The 12,505-nt window shown below is 44.8% G+C and overlaps 1 protein-coding gene across 1 annotated transcript in view; it reads left to right on the top strand.

Annotated features, from left to right (window-relative positions):
- The first annotated feature begins 1,394 nt into the window (after positions 1 to 1,394).
- The window catches only part of si:dkey-178k16.1 (protein 4.1), a 37,825-nt gene continuing 26,714 nt past the window's right edge, over positions 1,395 to 12,505 (top strand). The window contains exon 1 of the mRNA XM_047040907.1: positions 1,395 to 1,565. The gene's annotated coding sequence lies outside the window, so the exon portion shown is untranslated. The remainder of the gene's footprint in view (positions 1,566 to 12,505) is intronic.

Here is a 12,505-nt window from a genome sequence, read left to right as displayed (position 1 = left end):
CCAAATGCCATCATGCCCTTGAAAGCTCGGATGCTCCGGTGCTTAGATGCTCAGCTGTGCATATGTTTGGAGCAACTAGAGGAGAACCACCGAACCGTGACTGTAATTGATTTCCTCTATGCATTTTTGCATTTCCACAGTAGTACACCAGAGCACAGAAGCCAAGAAAAGGCATTCATTATCCAGGCTTCCTATGAGTCACCCACTGTAGCACAGTACATTCCCCCTCTTAGGTTTTTTGTAACTTACTGTTGCACTGTCGACTATTGAGAAGGCCTAGAAAATAACATGTTATTTTAAAGAAGCGGTCGGTATATAGCAATCATAACTAGTCACTCAACTAACACAAATACATCTGCCTTTGTACCTAGACGCTAGATTTGATGTTATTTTCACTAATTTTAACACCAGGATTGGCTAATAAGCTTTACAGATCTCATGTTTGTTCCACCATGTCTTGTAATTCATTGAATATTTTTCCAGAATAATAGTACTGGCAAATCTATCCATACATTCCAGAGAATATCAATCAGATTAACCGTTAACTTTATGCAGAGTGATGAGGATTGATTCACCATTAGGGGATGTCAAGTGTCCATGCATCAAAAGCCTGCATGTGGATTTGTAGCTGTGCTGTACTGACAGGTCCACAGATGAGGTCTGAACTGGCATCGGCAGGCCGCTGTATTGTTCTTTATTGCCCGGCTAAGACATCTGGGCTAGGTGAGCTAAATCACTCCGGCAGAGTGATTATGTAGAACCCAGAACTCAGCAAACAGAAGGGTTGACTCAAGTCTTGGTCAATTTGTTACAAGCAGGGGAGTAGCTCTCACAGACCGGATTGTGGGTAAAGCCTGTGGCCGCGCCGTAGCAGGATAAATAAATAAACATCGAGAACGTGTCAACAGAACGTGAAAAGGTTGCTTAATAAATCAAGAAGCCAGAAAACAAAACTTGCTATAGAAAAAATCGGAAGAATGTCACTTAAGCAACGCAATTTTGTCAGTTAATGTACTGTCTACATTTTTGTCTTAGTGTATTATAAATGATATCGTGAAAATGCTAGAAAATAGTCATCTTTCCAATTCACTAATGTGTCATTTAGGTTTGGCTACTCAACTATCAGTTAAGGACCGGTGTCAATCTGACGTGTAGGCTAAAATGTTAAGACACCGGCATATTTTCCGAATTACACTTTCTTGCTTCTGTTACATTGCACTTTGAATTTACGCGATTGATCATCATTTAACCCGGTGCCAGATAGCCCACTCTGACTGACCAAGATGCTCATGTCATAACCGGTAGCCTAGCTGTTCATAAACCACGCACGACGCAGGGAGTTCCCTTGAACCGCAAAAAAACGCCCCTCCGTCTCTGCCCCTCGCCTATCTCTACTGCTATTCTTGCCAGTTGATTTTCTCTGCAATTCTCCCGGGTTATCTCCCGTGACGGAGAAAAGGAGCTCCGGGGCGGTGGCGGCGTCCGTGTTCCGTTGCTTCGCTGGCCTGTAACCTCAATGGTCCAAATCAGGACTGAAGACTTGACATCCGGACCTGACAGGACAGGTAGCTCGCAGTGTATTGTGTATTTTCGCTTTGTTAATCTGCACGGTTGTCACAGGTAGAACCAACGGCACCGTTTTACGACTGCTGTGGTCTAAAATAATGAGAATGACATTGTGGACTAAATTGAATAGTTCAATTTTTAGATGAAAAGCTGTGCTCTAAACCGTGAGCTGACACCTTTCAAAAATACGGTAGCATAGCTTACAGTTTGTATGCAACTGCCAGGATAGAAGGTGTTTATCGCTTGAATTTGTGCTGCTTTCGTTGTTCGGTTGGTGATTGCATAGGTTAATGCATTTTTTTATATCTTGGTTTCGTTTGTCGATGGACTTGTGTCACATACATGCTTTTAAGGCGCTGCCAACGAAGCAGGTGCAGGGTTTATCAATGGGCGATTTTGAATGAATTGTACAGTAGGCTACTATTAGCCTACTTCCAGATGACTGTATGGTTTAGAAACGCTGTTCATGGGTCAGGACTTTCTTTTGTGTCCCTATTAGAGGATTCATTATTCTTAGCGCCCATCTGGCGCTCTCGCTAACGAGCTAATTGGAGTCTAAAGAATTGGTGCGGGTGTGGCAAAGGGGACAGGCATGCGCGCGCCGGGAGGTAGAGCGTGAATAATCCTGCCGGGCGCACCTAAACGCTACCGAGGAAATTGTTGCACTTCACAAACTCGCGCTAAGGGCTGCTTCCGTTCATGAGGTGAAATTGTGTGACAGCCAGGCACACTGCAACAATGACTAGCCTGACTATAAGAATATTATGTAATAGCTAACACCTAGCCGTTTTACCTCAAGTAATGCAAGGAACTTAATGTAGTCATACAGTTGCCTACAATGTGGTTATAGTTTGAGGCTTATGGTCATAATTCTTTCAGCGTGTATTGATTGTTTCCTCATATGGGTTTGTAAAATGTATAGCTTATTGATTACCTTAGGGCATGAATGTGAGTTAAGACTGAATCCTACCCAAACAATACAGATTCTATGATTTCATTTCAAATCAGGCAACTCATAATTGAACTAGGCTTTCTAGATTATTTTCAGACAAGCGAGTATCCTATTATAATCGTTACTAACAGCCTGCTGCTAAAGAAACAAAAAATCCACCTGAGCTTACTATCTAGAGTAGCTCTCCATGCCTCCACAATCCCCACAGGCCAAAACCTATTTTCTGGGTGTCTTTGTGTGTTTAAAGGTGTGTGTGTGTGTGTGTGCGCGCGTGTAAAGGTGTGTTGTGTGTGTGTGTGTGTGTCTGTCTGGGATGTGCCTGCTTCTGTATGGGATCCCCAGATTTTCTGACTTCCTCAATGTATTCCACCAAGCGTCCTTCCGTTGTTGTGTACGTGGATGATGTTAGTAGCTAGCCGGTGTGTCTGTGGAGAATGTCTGTGGAGAACTGCACTAGAGGGCTTTACCCTCATCTCTTTATTCTTTAATTGGAGCTTGTTCGACTCCCTTCTCTTTCCTCCATCTCCCTGCTTCTCTTCTCTCCTGTTTCCACTTCCTTATGTATGTTTTGCATTCTGTGCGTAGTCCTCCAAGCTAAACAGGAGGGAGGGAGCTGAGGGAGTCAGATGGCTGAGCGGTGAGGGAGTCGGGCTAGTAATCAGGAGGTTGCTGGATCGATTCCCCGCCGTGCCAAAAAAATGAAGTTGTGTCCTTGGGCAAGGCACTTCACCCTACTTGCCTCGGGGGGAATGTCCCTGTACTTACTGTAAGTCTAAATGAATGAAGCTAAATGACTAAATGTAAATGTAAACAAGCCAGCCACTTCTCATAAGTCCTCCCTCTCCTCAAACTTCAATTGGACAGTTGGTCAGCTGGAATCAAACATCAAGAATCAAAAATTCTAGCTAGACATTACATTTCAATTAATTCAATGGACGATTTTATTCCAAACGACATACAGACAGTGCAAATAGAAGGTGTAGCAGGCGATCAAGGGTCAAAAGTGGATAGTCTGGTATTTGAGTGGTCAGTTGTCATGGGACTAATGTGTAAGTGTCACGTTGAATAAATGTGTTTGTTCGTCTGTTATCACTGGTAACGGTAACATGCAATCACTTAAGGATTGAAGTGGTGTTTTTTCAGGATTAAGGGAACATTTATGTGTACAGTACGTGCCTGCAGTTGATGTGTAACCTGCTGTCTGCAATCTGTCATTTGTAAACAACTCTTGAAGGGGACGATTAAGTTGTGAATTTTGAACAACAACAACAAACTCTATGTGTGTGTGTGCGCATGTGCACGCCCTGCCAAGGTAACAGTCAAACACAATGTCTCCCCCGAGTCCCATTTTCATCCCTCCTCCTGTATGATCGATTGATATTAGTTCATTGAGCCTGTGCCAACAGCCAGCACCAGAGCATCTTGTTGAGATGGGTCGTTCACACAGCTGTGTCCTAAACACTTAACTTGACTGCGTAAAACACACACACACGTTTGCTTTATAGCTCTCTCCAACGACCTGTTATCGAAATGTACATTCTGTTCAAGGCAATCCCCCTTCAAAATGAGAAGCACGCCTTCAAGGACTAACAATCCATTTCGCCACCGGCGCAGCAACAGTCCACAAGCACAGAGGATGGACTGTACTGTACTGTGCATCATTTGAGCCTTTGCTGTCAGAAACAGATGACCTCTATCTGAACCCACATCCAGAGCAGTTAACAGATAATAAACGACTCCAGTCACCACCGTGCCCCTCACCAGGTCAACCCAATTTGTAGGAAACAACCCTTTCAGTCGGTAATCTACTTCCTCGTTAGGAAAAGGCTTTGATGTGAAGGGCTGCCGTCCTGTTCCGAGCGTCACAGCACTCTGCGACAGACTCAGCATGGCCTGCAATGTGTCCTGTGACCATCTGAATGGAAGCCGCCACAGACAGTGCCCAGTGATAGTTTCTAGAGAGGGAGAGGGATGGAGGTAGAGAAGAAAGAGAGAGGGAGAGAGAGAGAAGGGGAGAGAGGGAGACAGGGAGAGAGAGAGAGGGGGAGGGAGAGGGATGGAGGTAGAGAAGAAAGAAAGAGAGAGGGAGAGAGAGAGAGAGAGAGAAGGGGAGACAGGGAGAGAGAGAGAGGGAGAGGGAGAGAGAGATAGAAACAGGGAGAGAGAGGGGAGAGAGAGGGGGAGGGAGAGAGGGGGAGGGAGAGAGAGGGAGAGAGAGATAGAAACAGGGAGAGAGAGAGAGATAGAAACAGGGAGAGAGAGGGGCAGAGAGAGATAGAGAGGGGGAGGGAGAGAGAGAGAGATAGAAACAGGGAGAGAGAGAGGGAGAGAGAGATAGAAACAGGGAAAGAGAGAGAGATGGAGACATGTACGTCAGCCTCTGACAATGTCTCCAGGCTGTTTTCTCAAGTAATTTTCTGATGCGCCCGACAGACCATGTTAGGGTTGGGGTTACCATGGTAACTGCATCCTTAACAAGAGCTGCCTCTTTGTGTTAACTATCGTTCCTGGCCTTTCTGCCTTCCTTCTCTCCCAACCTCAGCCAAACTGAGTTACAGGGCCGGTGCTGTCATTCTCTTGTCACAGGGAGCGAATGTGAAAGTATGTTTTATTTTATTTTCTCGTTCCTGTGGGCTCTTGTGCAAATGATTGACTCTCCAAGTGAAGGCCTGCCATTGTGAGGCATCTGAAGATTTTTCGATTTGCTTCATCTGAGTGGCAAGACAGTGACAATAGGGGACTTGAGGGAGTGCCAAATGGTAGACAGGCGAGAGAGAGAGAGAGAGAGAGAGAGAGAGAGAGAGAGAGAGAAGCAATATAGCAAGGACATTGACTACTACCACACAATCTGTGCGAGAGTGCTCATCCTCGGGTACATGAAGCGTGACTACAACCATTGGGTTCAAGAACAATGCACTCTGGGAGATGTTGTCCAATATGTGGATCATAGGCAAATGACCTTTTACTCTGACACATGGATCGGCCCTTCGTAGTTCTATGCAGTATAGTTCCCTGGAACTACATTTCCCAGGGTGACAGGCTCATTAACATGAAGAATGATGGGATGCGCTGGAATGATTGGTAGGGTTATCACATAGCCGTCCTTGACATTTTCACAGCTATTGACTGCCAATGCCATCACCTTAAGTCGAGGTCTTCGTGTCAAACCCTCACTGAATACAGTGCCAGGAGGTTATTTGAGTGTAATAGCTTTCCACCCATACCTTAATATCATGTAAGAGTAATATGAGTTAGCACTTTTTAACCATTCCCCCCCGTGTTCACTTTTTGTTGGATGTGGGGGATTGTTTGGCCTTATTTTGAATTCCCTCGTTAGCTATCAGAGAGATGGTAGCTGTTGGCATGCTGAAACGAGGTGTCTTCCAAACTGTGCCTGTCTCAGTCTGCACCAGGTCAGTGAGCGTCATGTACAGAAGCAGAAACCCCCTCAGAGAGAACAAAAAAACGTTACAAATACACAAACCTCCACTGTCCTCCTGCCTCTCATGGGAGGCAGGTTGTAGGCTGCTGAACCAGGCAACACAGCACAACCCCACCAGGCATGCTCTCAACTGGCTGCCTGGTTGTATTTGCTGTCTGCTCTCAATGACTGCCTGCTTGTATTTGTTGCCTATTCATACTGGCTGCCTGCTGTTCCTTGCTGCCCATTTCCCCTGCTCAGGGGATGATGGCACAGTCTCATTGGCTAGGCCCTGATATCATTTGTCTCCTGTTGTGGCGTGACACAAGTCGTAGCCAGCAGACTGCTTGTGCTTGTACAGACTCTGCTCTCCCCAAGACTGCTGAGCGCCAAAGGTTTTCAGCATGCGTCTGTGTGTGTGTGTGTGTGCATGCGGTTTTCCCTCCAACAAGGACGTCTCACCATTCCTTTCCCTGCCCCCCCCCTAAACCACAGGGGCTGAAGCCAACCTCCACTCAGCCCAGATTGATGGACTGGCTGTAAACTCCATTAGAATAAAAGTTCTGATTAATAAAGCTCTGAGTCCGCGTGGGCTAGCATACTAAGCAGGGAATGTCATATTTTTTTTGTGGCAGCTCCCTTGATTGACCAATGTTCAAATTACAGGGTGTGGTTGGACTCTAAATGACAGATTTCATTAATGTTTTCAGTTTGTGTGTTACTGGACTGTATTGTATTGAAGTATGCAGCGCCTGTGATAATAGTAAACCTTTCGGCAGTTGGGTAGAAGTAACGGTGCGCCATTGTTATAATAAGGCACTCCATGGCATCAGGCATGAGTCATGTCTCCGTACCGCATTACCCATAATGCTTCTGCTCTCCAGGGCTGGCTGGCCAATCGGGACAGATCAGGAGTCCCTGTGCAATGGCCACTGTGAAGAGCTATGACAATAAACACAGAGGTTAGTCACTGTTAATCAAAGACACCACAGAGAGATTAGCAAGCGCCAACAAAAAAGAGGGGAAAAAAGCCATTTCTGTTCTAACGCCCACTATAGAATGACAAAATATACTCATTATCAGTATAGTTTTACACAGGGGCTGAGAAGAGAAGGGACGAGATGCCTTCAGATTCGAACGGTGTCCACAATGCCAATCGATTGAAGTTTGTGTCTCAAAGTACCCTGTAAATTGAAGGGATGCTGTCTGTTGAGAGAGAGAAGCCTTTTTCCGGAGCACTAGATTCCTTTCACCTTCATCAGAATCTCAGTTCTTTTTAGGTGGAAATTGAATCGCACTGAAAGGATAAGCCAGGGGTGATTTTGTGGGTCAGAATATCGAGACCCACAGGAAATGTTTATCCTCCAGCACTGCTGTGACACTGTGGGCATAGTCTTTCTGAGCAATTCTGTATAGTCACTACAACAAACCATTTAGCCAAAGTTATTTTTTGGGGGGGACGAAACGTAGATGACAAACGGTGTTTGACGACCTGCCGTATCTACCCGCTGTCTTCCCCGCGTCTTCGCTCTGCTGTGCGACGCTTCAGCTTCGGCCCATGTTTGATGGATGCCTCCTGCCTGCCTGCCACGCAGATGAAGGATAGGCCCCGGGATACGGAGACCCGCCCTAGCAACACATCCATTTATGGAGACCTGCAAATTGGCAGGGGCTCTGTGAGGATGGGCCTGGTGAAGACAAACGAGGCTGGCCTGGACCATGACGAATGTTGAATCATAGCCGACATTCCACCCAGAATGATCCCCCATCATTTCGGTTACCTTATAGGCATTTATCTGCGCGACCTGCCATCGATGAGTGCTGCTATTGTGGCGCTACAGTGCCCGTGCCCTGTATCCACAGTTGAGGTGGCTGGGGTCGATGTTTCCATAGCAAGAGTCTCAACTCCTGACTGCTACTGCTGATAGGGTTTTGCAGCCTGTCATTGATACTGAGATATCTATTCAGCTGGCGCTGGGTTTCAGTTGGAGGCTGGGCAGTGACTACTATCTCATCTTTGACTCTGGAACATACCAGAAAGAAAGGTCATTGCAGAGATACAAGGCAGACATGATGACGCTGACAGCAGTGACGGCGGCTTAGATCTGCAAACTCATAGCGGGGGTTTATGCAACAGTCAAGACGGCATGCCTTAGATCTGAATTCAGCATCACAGCCAAAATAGCCTACGTCTCCTGACTTTTGAATGTGTTTTTTAAGCTTGCTACAGAGACAGTTTATAAGATTTCCATTCAGAAGCAAAATGGTTCTTATCTTGTTAAGTGCCTTGTGATAAACATCAATAGGCAAAAGCATATCTCAAGAAAAGGAAAAAAACAAAAGGAAGTAATTGTTTTCTTATCTTTGGTGGTAGTACATTACAAGGCCCCTTCAAGGCTGAAACTGCTGTTCAGCTTCAGAGATGCAGAGCCAGAGTCCAGCCAGTATCTCATACCAAATACATTACTACTGAAATAAAGATTGTTAAATAATAACACCACCAAAACAAATTAGATGTGTGGGTATACTAGTGATATAATTTGTTTGCAATAAAGCTGATAAAAGTAGCAAGTCGGTGTCTGGCATGGCCGCTAGTTGGCTAATGCAAGTGTGTAGCAGGTGTTAATGCGTTTTAACACAACCTATCAAATCATCAGTGAACGAATGCCTGTGGATAAACAATGAGGATGGCTTGCAAAGCCTTCTTGATTTCTCTATTGATATGGTATTGACCTTCAGATGACGCTGTCTAATCTTATTATAATCACCTGGAGACCCTTTAGCATGATGAAACCTTTTGTTTGGTTCCCTGCTTACACTTTTCATTTTGACACGTACACACACACACACACAGACACACACAGACACACACACATACACACACACACACACACGTACACACACACACACACAGACACACACACATACACACACACACACAGACACACACACGTACACACACACACACACACACACAGACACACGCACACACACAGACACACACACATACACACACACACACACACACACACAGACACACACACACACACATACACAGACACACACACAGACACACACACACACACAGACACACACACACAGACACACACACACACACACAGACACACACACATACACAGTCCTACAAGAGGGTTAGTGTTAGCATTAGCAAATTAAGTCCTTATATTCATATAAAGTCCTGATGATAATAATAATCCCACCAGCATTACTCAAAATGCCAACATGTGTTTTGGATTTATCCAATATGCCAAGTTGGCCCCATTTTGTGGCACCTTCATAGCATCATTTTTTACCTAATTCTGGTGGGGTATGCTAGATGAAACCACAGATCTTTCACCTCAGGCACTGAAAACACCTTGGTGAGAAGTTTTGTTAAATGTTCTTGAAACCTGTTTACAAGGGTAAATTAACAGGAACACCTGTTGCAGTGAACAATCAAGTTTGTAGAAATGCTTCAAAGGATTGGATTTTTGTTGTTCCAGGACATCGTAGACCTGGGATGTTGATACAATTCCCATAATGCAACAGGAAACTACATTATTTCCTACTCTGGTACACATTTCAACAGTTTCTATGTCCAATTACAACCGTTTTTATTTTTTATACAGAAAGAATTTAGAGTTAACGGAAAGTTTTCAAAGAGAGAGAGAGAGCGTGAGAGTGAGATTATGTTTAATGTCAAGGAGGTTCTTTGAAGACAAGCTGTCAGCGGCTCGTTGAGAAGCCTCAGCAGAAAGAGAAAACAAATCTGTCTGACTATGATTACGTACGCCCTGACCAGAACAGGCGCGGATGTCATTTGACTCAGTTGCAACGTGACCCATATTAGACACCCATTAGCCTTCTTCACGTCTTCCTGACGCGTTTCAAATAAGCACCTATCCTCCTCCAAGTCCACTTCAGATCTTCCAGTGGACGTTTATGATAACTACAGGCTTGGCTTTGTCCCTGGGTTTCACATGAAGCCATAGAATGGATTTTAGAAAGATGTGATTGACTTTTTAGGGAGATTATTACATTGGAGAACACTTGAACTGGGGCTCCAGCACACTTTGTGACAAGGTGTTGAAATGTGAAAGAATGTATACCTACACAGCTGTTCAGTATGGAACTACTTTTTAAAGCTACATGCTCTGTCTGAATTTAACACCTTCCATTGAATAAACATGAGGTGGGACAATTGTATAAATAAATCAACATAGTAGTACTGTGTAGAACTAAATCAACATAGTAGTACTGTGTAGAACTATGTGAATAGGCGACTGGAAACTTCTCAATTCCCAAGAAATGAACGCATTCAAGAGTCAGAACGTCTCGTCTGAAACAAAGAAACAGCATCAAAAATCCCCCTTTGGGCTTTCAGAGCTCATAAAAACAAATGCAACAGTTGTTTGGTAGAGCTTCAACCACATGAATGTAAGGTGATAAGACCTAATTCATCTTTCAAAATGACCAGTTCTCTGAGAGCCCCCCATCAGCACCACTAAGAGAGGGAAGTTGCTGCTGGTGGGACATCTGCATCCTCTCCAGAGCCTGTTAAAACCAGCCTTTGATCATCTCTCATTATGCAGAGATGGGCGATATCGTTAAGGGGGGCAGAGTAGCGGGATGACCAAACCTCTCGAACGGTTAACCCAGAGACACATTCAGACAGCTGGCGGAGGAAAAATGTTAATCTTGGCTTCCTGCTCACGTTTGCGGTGACTCACCACCATGTCGTCCATTGTGTGTTTACAAGTGCGCCGGTAATTATTGAGCTGAATTAAAACATAGCTTTCTTCCCTTTCCAATTAAAGTTGTCCTACAGTTAACGTTTTCATCCTTTCATCCCAGCACTTTTCCTTTTCTTTAATCCCTCGTTCTCATTAGACACATCATCTCTTGTTCCTCCCTGTTCTCTTGCAGGGGCTTCTCATTAGCGCTAATCGGTTATTCACGCCAAGAACACCATTGGATCCCATGTAAAACTCTTACCTATTAGAGAACTGCTCAATAGGCGACAGAACCGAAGCACAATTTTCCATGCATTTTATGTCAGTTTGACACAGTACAACAGTTAAATTAGCAGTTGTTTACATGCTTAATATCCCGATTAAGCTCCTCAGAAGCCCCTTGCTTGAGCAGTCCCTACCGAGAGGAAAATCATACAAATTAAAAAGTAAAGTGTTTTTATCAAGCACACAATACAGTCAAAGTCAGAAAACCACTTACGGTAATCCTGGACTGCCAAAGCATGCAGAGAAGCATTGCATACAGTTTTTCTTGCAAGAAAAGCAGTTTGCCAGCATAGAGAAGTGAGCACCAAATAACACAAAAATCAAGCCTACTGAACAAGGAATTCATTATGGCCCACCAGTTATTTTTAACATGACAAAGAACGACCCTCTATCTTTAAAAAAAGGGGATTAAGACTGACCTCCGGACGAGGAGGAAATTCATCTATCTTCAGAAACATCAGCTGAAGCATAGGAAGGCTAGCAGCAGGCCCATTACTTCCCTTCCTCTTAATAATGAAGCCATAGTGTAACTGGAGGCTTTATCAGCCAGAGAGAATTCATCTTTCTGAGCTGTATAGCCACATACGAAGATCAAGTCTTTTTAATCAGGGAGGAAAGAGAAGCACTTTTTCGAGAAAAAAAAAGTGCAAGAAATGGTCACCTTCAAATGACAGGCATCATCTGTCTCCCTGTTTTCTCTTTTCTCGCTCACACTTTCTTTCTCTCTCTTTTTCTGTCACTATACGTTCCTCTGTTTCTTTCCACCATTCTTTCTCTACCCCTCTGATCTGGAAGATTATGTTTCCTGGGCTCTTCACCTCTCTCTCTGCCTCTCTACCTGTATCCCTGTTTGTCTCTGTACCTCTCTCCCTCTTTCTCTCCTTCCCTCTCGCTCTCTCGCTCTCTCGCTCTCTCGCTCTCTTTCTCGCTCGCTCGCTCTCCCTACCTCCCTCCCTCCCTCCCTGCTGTCTTGTGCTGTGCTGCAGGGTCTCTATCTGCTGTAATTTATGCTATCTCTTCTCTGAGTGTGAGGGAGAGGCTCCCGAAGCCAGCACTCTTCATGCAGAGTGGTCCTGTGGGAGGCTGAGCCCTGCTATACAGCCCCAGACCAATAGACTCTCTCTCTCTCTTTCCCTCTCTCTCTCTCTCTCTCTCTCTCTCTCTCTCTCTCTCTCTCTCTCTCTCTCTCAGTTTCTCTTTTAATTTAGTTTTTTACTCACTCACTCACTCACTCATTCTCTCTCTCTCTCTCTCTCTCTCTCTCTCTCTCTCTCTCTGCCTCTTACTTTCTTTCTCTCGTATCCCCTGGTTTTCTCTTTCTTTCTCTATCTTTTCCTCATGTATGCTCTCTCTTTCTCTCACCCCCTCTCTTCCTTCCTCCCTACCTCTCTCTCCTTCTACCTTGCTCTGAATGTCTTGGCTGCACATGTGAAAATCACTTATGCCGGCTGAGACTAATTGAAGCCACTACACAATAGCTGTCAGTCTTGTAGCTGATTGGACTTGACACTACCCTGTGTCTTTTCTGGACAATAATTGTAAACAATG

Source organism: Hypomesus transpacificus, chromosome 18, assembly GCF_021917145.1.
Source record: "Hypomesus transpacificus isolate Combined female chromosome 18, fHypTra1, whole genome shotgun sequence".
Taxonomy (NCBI): domain Eukaryota; kingdom Metazoa; phylum Chordata; class Actinopteri; order Osmeriformes; family Osmeridae; genus Hypomesus; species Hypomesus transpacificus.
Note: the sequence above shows the minus strand (reverse complement) of the source record. Positions and strands in the feature narration are given on the sequence as shown.